Here is a 12,104-nt window from a genome sequence, read left to right as displayed (position 1 = left end):
CAACAAGACAACACGAAAGGCGCAGCTGCTTAGCAGTGCTAAAAGACAACTCAAACACACACACACACACACACAAACTGTTTTTTCAATAATGCCAAAGAAGACTCTCCACAGCCCGCGTTTTCGCCATGCAAGTTCGGATGCAGCTCAATACATAGGCACACAGATGATCCTTTTCTCTCCTAGCTCGAGCCTGCTCTAAGATCACACACCCACACTTGTAGCTCAATACCCCACAAATTTACTCTCTCATGCCATAAGTCATACCCAAATCTGACTATGGCAGACAGATCTCATCCACCAGCATCAATATCTGCACCAACAAAAGTTCGTTCATCAAAATCTTCACACACACATACACACACAACGTGCTTGGAATATTGCTCAGGCCCAAGATCTGTATTAGCACATTCAACAGGGATTGGATGTATGGCGCAACACAACGGAATCTCTGTCTTTCGCCTGCAAGCCAAGCATAAAACAATAATTCCTTTTTTTTTGTTGGATTGCCCAAAGGGCAAGGCTATAGCGATGCATTCTCTTTTTGCTGACTAAAATGTAAAAAAAATGAAGTTGTATTTTCAAGCATTTTTTTAGAAGTCAAAAATGTTAATTGGTCGAAATAAGATAGTGGGCACTCATTTAGATGACTAGTGTGTATTTTTCAAAAATTGGACAGAGCTATTTGTTGTTTTATTGGACCGTGGACAGAGAGATAGTGCACATTTACTTAGATAGCTATGGCACTTGTGACCGTGCCTCGAAGTCGTAAACCGTCTCTTGCAATGATTCGTAAGGAATTTTGGAAATCGGAAGGAAAGGAAGTGTGTCGTCTGAAGGTGCTGGCGCAGTGGTTCTCTGTGGGGGGCTTGGCCAAGGAGCCGACAGCTCCAGCGATGGTGTGGCCCTGTGCCCTTGCCATCCGCCCTTATTTTTGGCGAGGAGAGTTGCCGCTTCCCTCACCTCCTTCCGGAGGTTCAATGGCGGCTTCGTGTGCCTAGGCGTGCTGCCAGGGCAGCTTCGTCGGTCTTCCTCAGCAGGGGCGTCGCCCCCCTAAAGCCTGTTCACGTTCGTGTGGCGGAAGGTGGTTACAGTTGGTGTGCTAATGATGGGCAAGGAGTCTTGGTGATTGGGGACGGTCGTGGCAGGGCTGTCCTAATGGGCTGTCCTTAATGGTGGCAGCAAGCTGTATGTACGCAGGGTCTTCATCATGGACAACTGTGAAGAGATTATTCCGAAGTATTTAAGTTTTGTGAAAGGTGTAGTTGATTCTGAGGATCTGCCTCTCAACATTTCTCGAGAGATGCTCCAGCAGAACAGGGTGATTAGGAAGAATCTGGTGAAGAAATGTGTAGGTTCTTTGAAATCGCTGAGAACAAAGACAAGTTCTATGAAGGTTTTTCCAAGAATATCAAGCTTGGAATTCATGAAGACAGCCAAAACAGGGCAAAGCTTGCCGAGCTCCTCAGATTTCACTCTCTAAGAGTGGAGATGAGATGACCAGCCTGAAGGATTATGTCACCAGAATGAAAGATGGGCAGAGTGTTATTTACTACATTACAGGTGAGAGTAAGAAAGCCGTGGAGAACTCTCCTTTCTTGGAGAAATTGAAGAAGAAAGGTTATGAGGTGTTGTTCATGGTTGATGCCATTGATGAATATGTTGTGGGGCAGTTGAAGGAGTTTGATGGGAAGAAGCTTGTGTCTGCCACCAAGGAGGGTCTGAAACTTGAAGATTCTGAAGATGAGAAGCAGAAGAAAGAAGAACTGAAGAGCAAATTTGAGCCATTGTGCAAGATAATGAAAGATATATTGGGTGACAGGGTGGAGAAAGTCGTGGTCTCAGATCGTGTTGTCGACTCTCCATGCTGCCTTGTAACTGGAGAGTATGGGTGGACCGCGAACATGGAGAGGATTATGAAGGCTCAGGCATTGAGGGATAGTAGCATGTCTAGTTACATGTCTTCGAAGAAGACTATGGAGATAAACCCTGAGAACCCAATCATGGAGGAGTTGAGGAAGAGGGCTGATGCAGACAAGAATGATAAGTCTGTGAAAGATCTTGTGCTGCTCCTATTTGAAACTGCTTTGCTAACCTCAGGTTTCAGCCTGGATGATCCTAACACCTTTGGTAACAGAATCCACAGAATGCTTAAGCTTGTTTTATTGATTCTCCACTAACTCTGCAATCGAAGTTTGCAGCCCATCTTAAAACAAATTGAAATGTTGCGACGCTCTCTTGTCCTTCTCAGGTGCCAAACTCTTCAGGTAGTCCAGTAACTGTTTTAAGGGTTTCTTTTCCTCGCCCACCATATTGTTTGGCAGTTTGTATCCCAGCTCTTGGCCTCTTCACCGATAGGACCAGCCTGGTTCAAGTGTACTCGTGAGTAGTAACTCCTCTCTCTCTCTCTCTCTCTCTCTCTTATATATATATATATATATATATATATATTTATTTATTTTTTTACAAACACACGCACACGCAGTGCGCACACACACATTGTACGCTCTCTATAAAGAATTGCTTGCGATCCGGTTCCATGCATACACATTTCCGAGTTGAGATTTTCTCGTTTTTGTACATCCCGAGATAGAGAAACAGAGAGGCCATGGCCAATTACTTCACCTTGTTGCAGAAAGTGGTGGTAGTGTTGGCGGTAGTGATGATGGTGATAATGAAGGCAACTGCACAGGATCTGATAACAGCGCCCGACACGGAGAGTGCGTCGCCTCTAGCTCTACTCCACCTCCACCTGTATATGTGCCTTTATTCATCTCCGTTCTTGCCTGCTACTTTCAATAATCTGGACATTTCTCAACAAGCTTGAGTAAATATTGTGAGCCACTATCTGTCGCAATTGTTTTGGAGGCTCCATCTCAAAAGAAACTGTAACACTCCAGTGCCTGGACTCTTTGCTGCCTTACTTAATGAAAAAGATCTCTATTTCAATGTAAGTGTAAGCCTGCTATGTGTTGAGATCTGCATCCCTTTAAATAAAAAACAAAATTGAAATAGTCTCTTGGACTCTTCATTGATAGGACCAACTAGTTCAACTAGTTTATGCAATGACTACTTCAACTCGTTCATGCAATGACTGAGGGCCATTGTCTCTCCTCGAGCTGACAAAAGATACCTACCTCCTAAATTCTCTCAATATCTACATGCAATAAACTGTTTGCTTCTGTGTGCAGGTCTTGCTCATGAGCATATGCATGTATACCAGGGACCAGGGTGACCGACCATCAACAGATTTTTGAGATGTAGCACTATGATTGTCATAGAAGAGAGACTCTATTTCCTTGAATGCACACTTGGTTCAGAACCCTCAACCTTTCTTCTTCGGCGGGGCCCACACAAAGACAACGGCGATGATGGACTTGAGCTTTGAGACAGTAGAGGGGTTGACGCTGCCTTGGCTTCCTCCATCGTTGTGTCCTCCTCAGCTTTGGTGTGTGGTTGTTTTTGTGAATCACACACTCATGAACACACATGCATGCACACACAATACTTTTTCTTTCACTACCACTGGTAAACATATTTCTTTTGTATTTATATGTAACTCAAAAATGGCTCTTTTGTTAAGTTCCTCCAGCAGGCCTTGTGATTTTATCACTTGTTTTTATTAGGAGCGGTTCTCACTCATGCTTTCATCTCGGGCCTAATAAGAAACAAAGGGGGGTTTTGAATTTGTTCATGCTAGCGGTTGGCCATCAAAAAAATTTAAAAAAAAATATTCAACTTATCATTGAGCCAAAACAGACATTTGGGGATGCTCAAAAGCACAGTCCGCCAATAAAGATAATATGAACAGGATTTAGATTTCTTTTGAGTTTGAATGCTTTAAGGCACTTAATGATGATCAAATTTGAAGCGGCGAGGGTGAGCTTGTTGGAACGAAGGGAAGACATAACGTGGCTTATGCATAATCTAGTGTTTGGCTTGATTGAAGTTTTCATTACACTAAATGTCAAACTCTTCTTGAAATGCATCTGAGCTTCATGTGCGAGTAACATTGTGGATGACAAGTGGCGCTTTATGCTTGAGCTTGGCATTGCTTGATACATTTTAATGCTCGACTTGAATGAAAAAATCACTACAAGCACTAACATTGAGCTTGTTTTGATAGCCATAAGATAGCATTACAAATTTCGGGCTTGTAATATTGTGAACTCTTTTAGTGCTCGTCTTAAATGACCAAAGGTTTAAAAGCACTAATCATTGAGTCTTTTTTGAAGGGTGATGTGGGCAAGTGTGTGATTTCATTGATCCAAGAAGGTCATCATTGCAATGTATTGCAACAATTTGGCTAATTAGAGCCATTCCAAAAAATTTGGATTAAAAGTTGTATACATGCTAGTTCATAGCTTGGTCTAAAATGCAAATGTTTTCTTTGAGCTAGTGTTTACTCAATTTTTTGAGAGCTTTCAAGTACAAAATTCGGCTAATCAGATCCATTCATTTTTATTTCATCAAGCTGTAGTCATCTCTAGCTCATAGATTGCACTAAAAAATGTAAAATTTCATGTGTCGAGCTAGTTATTAGCCAACTTGTTTGGATGCTTTAAAATGTAAAATTTGGCTATTGAGAGGTATTCATTTTCATTTCATCAAGTTGCAGTCGTCTCTAGATCATAGATTGCTCTAAAAGATTGAAAATTTCATGTGAGTTGGTTGTTAGCCAACTTTTTGAAAAGCTTTAAATTGTAAAATTCGGCTTTTAAAGAACCACTTCATTTCATAAAGTTGCATTATTTTCAGCTCTTGGCTTGTTTTAAATTCCATAATTCCTTGAGCTAGAAATTAATCAAACTTTTGAATCATGCATGAGAGATGGTAAACATTGCAAAGTTTGCTTATGGAGAAGCATTTTACCTTTCTCATTGTTGATATGTATGCAAAAATTTGTTACAAAGAGCATTATGTGCATAACCAAAGGTATTTTTTCCCTTTGGCAAATTTGGGTATGCAAGACCCATTTTTGAGATTGAAAACAGCATGATATTAAGCTGAGACACATTTTTCACGGAGCACTAGAGCCTCTAGCCCCTCTCTCTCTCTCTCTCTCTCTCTCTCGGGTCCATGCCTCTCTCGGGTCCATGCTTATCAAGGTGTGCCATGTGTGATTGGAGGTCCATTTTGACCACTTTATTGGAAGGATACATCTAGGTCGGTGCTCACCACAAACTTGCTCACCACAAACCTAGGTATATTGTAATTCGACTCGACCTAAAACTTTTGGGATTTACCTCTAAATTTTAATTTTAAAGGAGAGAAAATCTATAAACTTTAGAGAAATTTAGTGTAAAAACCTTCAAATTGAATCATTTTACCTCTAAACTTTCACATATGTAGGTCTGTCAAGTGTTTTGAAAACAATTTTTTGAGCAATGATATGAGTGCAAGGATAACCCTCGATGCTTCTACCTGTTGATGCATCTTCTAATGTTGTCAACTTCTTGCTCCCTTTTCCCTCTGTCTATATAAACATAATATCTATTCCGAGGGAGGGATTCTGGCTCCCTCTCCAGATATGTGGCACAAGGAGCTTTGTCTCGTGGTGTTCTCTGCAACCCCGACGATCAGAGGTAGACAAAGAGACCGAGAGACGTGTTGACCAGCGTAAGCAAAAAAGAGAGAGAGAAAGAGAGAGGCGGCTCAGGCGGCCAGGGCTAGAAAAATACATTTTCCCTAACCGAAGAAAATAATGGCAAACTTGAAATTCGCAATCGAGCTCTAGAGGAAAAATAGCCCTTTGAGCACCAGGAGTCGGAGGCCGAGAAGCTTTTAAGACAAGTTTCTAGATTGTCTCCCTCAATGTCTCACATACCACTGCTAGCTGTATGGTAGCCTACGGCACTATGCTCCTTCTTTCTTTCATCTCTAATTACTTATGTGCTTTATTAGGTTACTCTAGCCGCCTGCACATGCACATCTGTAACCTCCTAGCTGGAATACGAGCATCATGAGCAGGTGATGGTGATGCTACAACAAGCCCTACAAGTAGAGTAGTCCTAGCGAGCATCAAAGTCTGCTTTTGCCAAGCTCTCTCTCTCTCTCTCTCTCTCTCTCTCTCTCTCTCTCTCTCATGCCCAAAAGGTGGAAAAAAGAAACTCTTTTTAGTGCATGTTTCCTTCCAAAATGATTTTTAGCTAATTCTCTCTCTCTCTCTCTCTCTCTCTCTCTCTCTCTCTCTCTCTCTAGCTCTAAATCTGGATAGTTTCTCCACAAAGATCTACCTCCAATATATTTTCCTTTAAACCAAGTCCCTTGAACCCACCTGATTATAAAACACAAAAATAGCGTCAGACAAAAAATACCCATAATAATTGGCTCTGTAATTTTCTCTTATAAAACCAAGATGCAATAGAAAAACTTTTAAACCTACCTCGCGACAGTTTCCCCTCATAAACATCTCTCAAAATATTTAAAAATAGTTTTTTCATCATCTGTATAAATCCAAAAATACGGTTTTATGCTAGAAAAAAAAAAAAAAAACACTACAATTAAACTTGATCACTCCCTTCCTCTCTTTGTGTGTCTCTCTCTATGATTGAGAATACTAGGTAAGTTTAAAAATCCCTTGCGCTCTCTCACTTGTTATCTAACCTGCTAATGTAACACCTGAACAATCAAAAATGTGTATCCATTCCCAAAAAAAAAATTATCTTCATCTGTAAATCCCTTAAAAAAAACAAAATTGGAGTGGTTAAAACTCAGTAATACGGGATGTCATTTTTTTAAAAAATATCTCGCGTTCTCTCTCTCTCTCTCTCTCTCTCTCTCTCTCTCTCTCTCTCAAAGTAGTGACTTGAAGTTTTGTCAAAATTATGTGTGCTCTCCTTATCTTGCTCTCTTATCCTCCCACCAAATACAACGCGCTATCTAATTGATGCCAACCGTAGCCAACTAAAACAATTACTACCATAATCTATTAATATCATATGCCTAAACTACTTTCTAGCATGTGTTAATTAGTGTTTTGAGGCACTCTTAGGCATATGATACCTACTACAGCACATACACCAACCTTGTCCATTGTTCAAGCTATTCGTAGGGCTTGAAACCTATTATGTAACATTTAATGGCCTAGTAACTTGGGTGTAGCAGAAAATAGCATGAACATAGTGAGCATTTCATTAGAATAGATTCCTAATGAGCATAACGAGAGTGCTTGGGTGGAGAGAGCAACAAAAAGCATAACACCTAGTTAGATAGCATGAACAATACTTCAAAAGAGAGATAAATTAAGCTATTGACAACAATTGAGGACCGGATTAACATGGAGCCGGCCCCCCCTCCAAAAGTCTTTGTATTATGGTTTCTCCCATCAAGAGAGACATTTTACAATACAATTCTTTGTGTTCCTTCAATACTAGCTAGTGCAATGAAGATGGAAACTTCAAGCACTAAGAAAAACACTTATTAAACACAACATCAATTCCCTCACGGTCTCAGACCCAAGACCTCACACACCTTCGAAGATGGTGAGAGCTAGCAGGGTATGAGAGTAGATTGAGAGGAAGAAAGAGTCTTCTTACGACTTGAAAGATGTACATCTCCTCACATAATCACTCATATTAGCATAGCTTAGCTTAGTAATTAGCATGGTAGAGGAGAGGAGCATGCATTGAATCTTGGCTCTTGGTTGGATTTTCATCACAAAGCAAAGAGTTGTTGGTGTAGGCCTCCCTTCTCACAAGCTTGGAGTAGGTGATAAGTTTTCCATTAAAGCTTGAGAAGAGAGAGAGAGAGAGAGAGAGAGAGAGAGAGAGAGTCTTCTTACTCCACACATGAGCTAGTGTGAGTGTGTACGTGATAATGCCTTTGAAAAATCAGCCCCCTCTCTCTCTTGGCCGATCCCTCTTGCTAATTGCTCTTGCTAGCATCTCGTTGGACCTCCCCAGGCTTAGCCAATGGAAATTAAGCAACATAAGTGATATCCTTCTGACATGTACCCCCCTTTCCCCTTTTGTGAGAGCTTTAGGTAATTAATTAATTCAACTAAACTCTCATTGGACCCCTTTGCCTCCTGGCCAAGAAGAATTAGCCAAGCCATGGGGCTGCTGAATGGTCATTGAACCCCTTGGGAGACTCTCCAATAGTCTTCAAGAGAGCTTAATTCATATTGGTTCTTTTATTGATTGTTCTTAAATTAATTAAACTAGATTCACTCTAGCCTAATTCTCATTGGTCCACCTCCAAGGTCTTCCAATAGGATTTGAGTACACCTTGTGGGCATCTGGGATAGGGAGATGACATGTGTCCCTTATTCCCTTTGTGTAAAGGGAGCTTGTGTGTGTGTGTGAGAGAGAGATTCTCTCTCATCCCCTACTTCTTGGGCTTGCCCCCTCCTTTGTAGGACTTGAGAAGACTTTTTGCAACACACACAAAGCATCCAATTTCCTAAGCCTTTGACCATTGGACACAACCTTTGAATTTTGGAACCTTAGCATTTTGGAAGTCTTAATGGGTTGAACCTTAGGGTCTTTTATTGTTTCACATTTCTCTTTTGCAGGTGGCTCCCCCTTTGGATCCCTATTTTCCCTTCTCTGGTTCCCTACTGTGGTCGGTCTGCCAGCTTAACCAATATTCTAGCTTTTTCTCCCCTGGCACTTCCCCATATTAAATGATCAGTTTAGAAAATCATTTAGGAGAATTAGATATTAGTTATTATGACATTACCTCTCTCTTGAAATCATAGTCGTCCTTGACTATGGGGTAGAGAAGATAAAGCATATTCATTAGTCTTTTTTCCTAGCGGGTAGAGGATCCCTATGTTACCCTACGACATCATTCCAGAATGGATGACTAGTCCATTTGGCGCTTGAGAGCCTGAGGCTGCCGCAAGCATGTGTGCACATTAGTCCTATCAATCCTCCATAGTAGAGTGACAAGCTCTACTCGGTGTTCGGGAGACATTGTCTCCGCAAACTTGATTTAAGCATGCATGCTACTTCATTTTTGTGCACAATAAAGAAAAAGAGAGTCATATAAGACAAAAACTTTGTTCATTTTAAACATTTGTACATTTCCTTACTCTAGGGAAGCATTGTAAGCATTGCTAAGGTTTAGGTTTTTTTTTAATTGTATGCCTTGCATTCATCTAGCATCTTCAAAAGGATAATTCTTAAACTTAACAAGGTATTGTCGGATAGTCTTACCGACTCTTAGTACCTTGTCTTCATGTTGGATAATGGACTCAGGTTGCAGTACCTCTTCTTGGTTCTCGATCTCCGGTGGGTCTTCAATAGTTGGTTCTTGAGGTGGATCTCCTTTGTAAGGCTTTAGTAGGCTCACATGGAAAGCATTGTGTATGAGCCAATGGCTGGCAACTTGAGTTGATAGGCCATCATATTGATTGGCCTAAGAATCTAGAAGGGACTATAGTACCTTTTTGCTAACTTAGCATAGTACTTTTGGTGTCCCATAGGATTCTTGCCTGTCGTGGGCCTTAATCCAGCCTTGGGAAATTTTAATAAGACCCAATCATTTTCTTTAAAGGATTGGCCTCTTCTGTGCTTGTTAGCAGCATCCTTTTGCCTTTGCTGTGTGATAGAGATAGCATCCTTAATCTTTTGGAAAGATTCTTGTAGGTCTTGGCTATACTCATCTGCAGTGAAGATCTTCCCGTGTACCTTAAGTAGTAGGGGACCTTTTGATCTTCCCTCAATTACCTCGAAAGGTGCTTTTCCTGTGGAATTATGTACAGTGTTATTGTAGACATACTCCACTAAGGGTAAGTACTTCTCCCATTGGGATCTTTGATCCACTTCCATTACATAGGCTTTTAGTAGATCAAGAATTGTTAGGTTAGCTATTTCACTTTGGTCATCGGTTTGCGGGTGATAGGCCGAAGAGAAATTTAGCCTTGTCCCTAAATTCTCAAAGAGACCCTTCCAGAAATTACGGGTCATTCTAGGATCTCTATCCGACACTATAGACATTGGCAAACCATGGTACTTGAAGATGAAGAGGGTTGCCATTTGATGGGCTTTGATAGTCTTTTTGATAGGTATAAAATGAGCTTGTTTACTAAACCTGTCCACTATCATCCATATTTCCGTATTCCCATGGATAGACTTAGGCAATCCAAAGATAAAATCCATGGATATGCTCTCCCATGGTGAATTAGAGATTGGCAAAGGTTGAAGCAATTCAAGTTGCTTCCCTCTATCAAAATTTGTATTTTGGCATACCACACATTTAGAAACATGCTCTTGTATGTTTGCTTTCATGGTAGGCCAATAGAAATATGTTTCAATTCCCTTTAAGGTAGACTGAATCCCTCTATGCCCTGCATAAGGAGGAACATGAGATTCATACATTACTTTCTCACGGAGTGAGTTAGTAACGCATAGTCTATTGCCATAGAGAAGATAACCATCTTGTAAAGTTAATGGTTCCTCTTTCTTCCCTAATGCAAGGGTGAAATCACATCTCTAAACTCGGGATCAATAGCATACTCATCTATCATAGAAGATAGATCATTGTGAGTTGCTATGGAAACCACATTCACTCTCGGCCCTCTTGAGAGTGCATCAGCTACTTGATTATGCTTGCCAGCAATGTGAGCAATATGAAAATGAAATTGCAAAAGAAAATTTTCCCACCTCATTTGTTTGTCGGAGAGCTTGGTCTATGTCATAAAGTACTTAAGACTTTGGTGATCCGTTCACAGAATGAAAGAGTCCCCAATAAATAGTGCTTCCATGAGTCTAAGGCATGTAGAACTGCGACGAGTTCCTTTTCATATATTCCTAGAGCTTGCTCAATAGGGTCGAGCCTGCGACTTTCATAGCCTATGGCATGCCCTTCTTGGAGAAAAACAGCTCCAAGGCAATCACCACAAGCGTCACATTGGACCTCAAAGGGCTTTGAGAGATCCGGTAGTGTAAGCACAGGTGTAGAGATAAGCTTTTCTTTAAGCTTTTCGAAAGCATTGTTCTCCTTGGCAGAGCATGTATACCTAACGCTTTTCTTTGTTAGGTCATGTAATGGTCCTATAATTTGTGAGAACTTTTCTTTGAAGCGTCTATAGTATGCACACATACCTATAAAGCTTCTTAGTTCATGAAGACTCCATTAAAGGTTTGGTGAGGCCTGAATAGCTTCTCCATCAAGCGACTGAATGTGGCTGGTGCATTGGTCAAGCCAAAAGGCATGACAATGTATTCGTAAAGACCAAACGTAGTGCGAAATGCGGTCTTTACAATGTCTTGATCAACTATCCTTATTTGATGGTAGCCACTTTTTAGGTCAATCCTACTAAAGTAGGCCAATCCTTGTAGCTAATCAAATAGGTCTTCTACCCGTGGAACGGGAAACCTATTCTTGATAGTGATCCTATTTAGTGCTCTATAGTCGACACACATACGATATGTGATGTCTTTCTTTTCACTAATAACACAGGTGAGCAAAATGGAAATGAGCTAGGCCTAACCATGCCCTTCTAACCATGCCCTTCTCAAGTAGCTCATGCACTTGCCACATAATCTCCTCTTGTTGAGCTTGAGAAACTCTATAAGGAGGTTTATTAGGCAGTGAACTTCCGGGAAGAAGTTCAATTGCATGGTCATCACTGCCTTGTTTAGGAGGTATCTCACAAGGGATGTCGTCAATACAAACATCTTGAAACCCCTTGAGAAAATTGGATAACCCTAATTCTTTGTGGTTGCTTTTGTTTTCTTTTGCTAAAGCATAAGGTTCATTTTGAGAATCTTTAACAAAAATCATGTACACGGTGTTGGGCGCATTTCTGACACCCCGTTTTTTGTAAATTTGTACATATAGACATGACGCCCGATGTCAAAAGGGCGTCTGGGCTTTCTTTTTGTGGGTTTTTTAGCTTTCTTTAGCAAGCACATGTACATGCACTGCAAGTCGCTAGTCTAGTGACAGCTGTCGAGCTACTGTAAGTGCCCGTGAGTGAGTTTTTTGAAGCGAGACTTGTATATAACTTAACATCATGTACAAACTTAAAAAATTTCAGCCAAACATCAGAAATTTTCAGGTTTTAGCTCGTTGTGTCTCCTTGGTGCTCTTGGATGCAGTTTTTTGCCCCGACTAGCCTTCTCTACGTGTAGTCGTGTTGGGACAGCTTTCTA

At 40.9% G+C, this 12,104-nt stretch overlaps 1 pseudogene across 1 annotated transcript; it reads left to right on the top strand.

Annotated features, from left to right (window-relative positions):
- Window positions 1-1,207: 1,207 nt before the first annotated feature.
- Window positions 1,208-3,587, top strand: LOC147420866 (heat shock cognate protein 80-like; annotated as a pseudogene). The gene is made up of 5 exons (XR_015186955.1): window positions 1,208-2,130; window positions 2,252-2,267; window positions 2,376-2,382; window positions 2,636-2,754; window positions 3,192-3,587. The product of XR_015186955.1 is annotated as a heat shock cognate protein 80-like (transcript).
- Window positions 3,588-12,104: the final 8,517 nt, after the last annotated feature.

The sequence above is a fragment of the Adiantum capillus-veneris genome, chromosome 28 (genome assembly GCF_014529385.1).
Source record: "Adiantum capillus-veneris isolate H3 chromosome 28, ASM1452938v2, whole genome shotgun sequence".
NCBI classification, from domain to species: Eukaryota; Viridiplantae; Streptophyta; class Polypodiopsida; order Polypodiales; family Pteridaceae; genus Adiantum; species Adiantum capillus-veneris.
The sequence above is the reverse complement of the archived record's forward strand: the minus strand, read 5'-3'. Positions and strand labels throughout refer to the sequence as shown.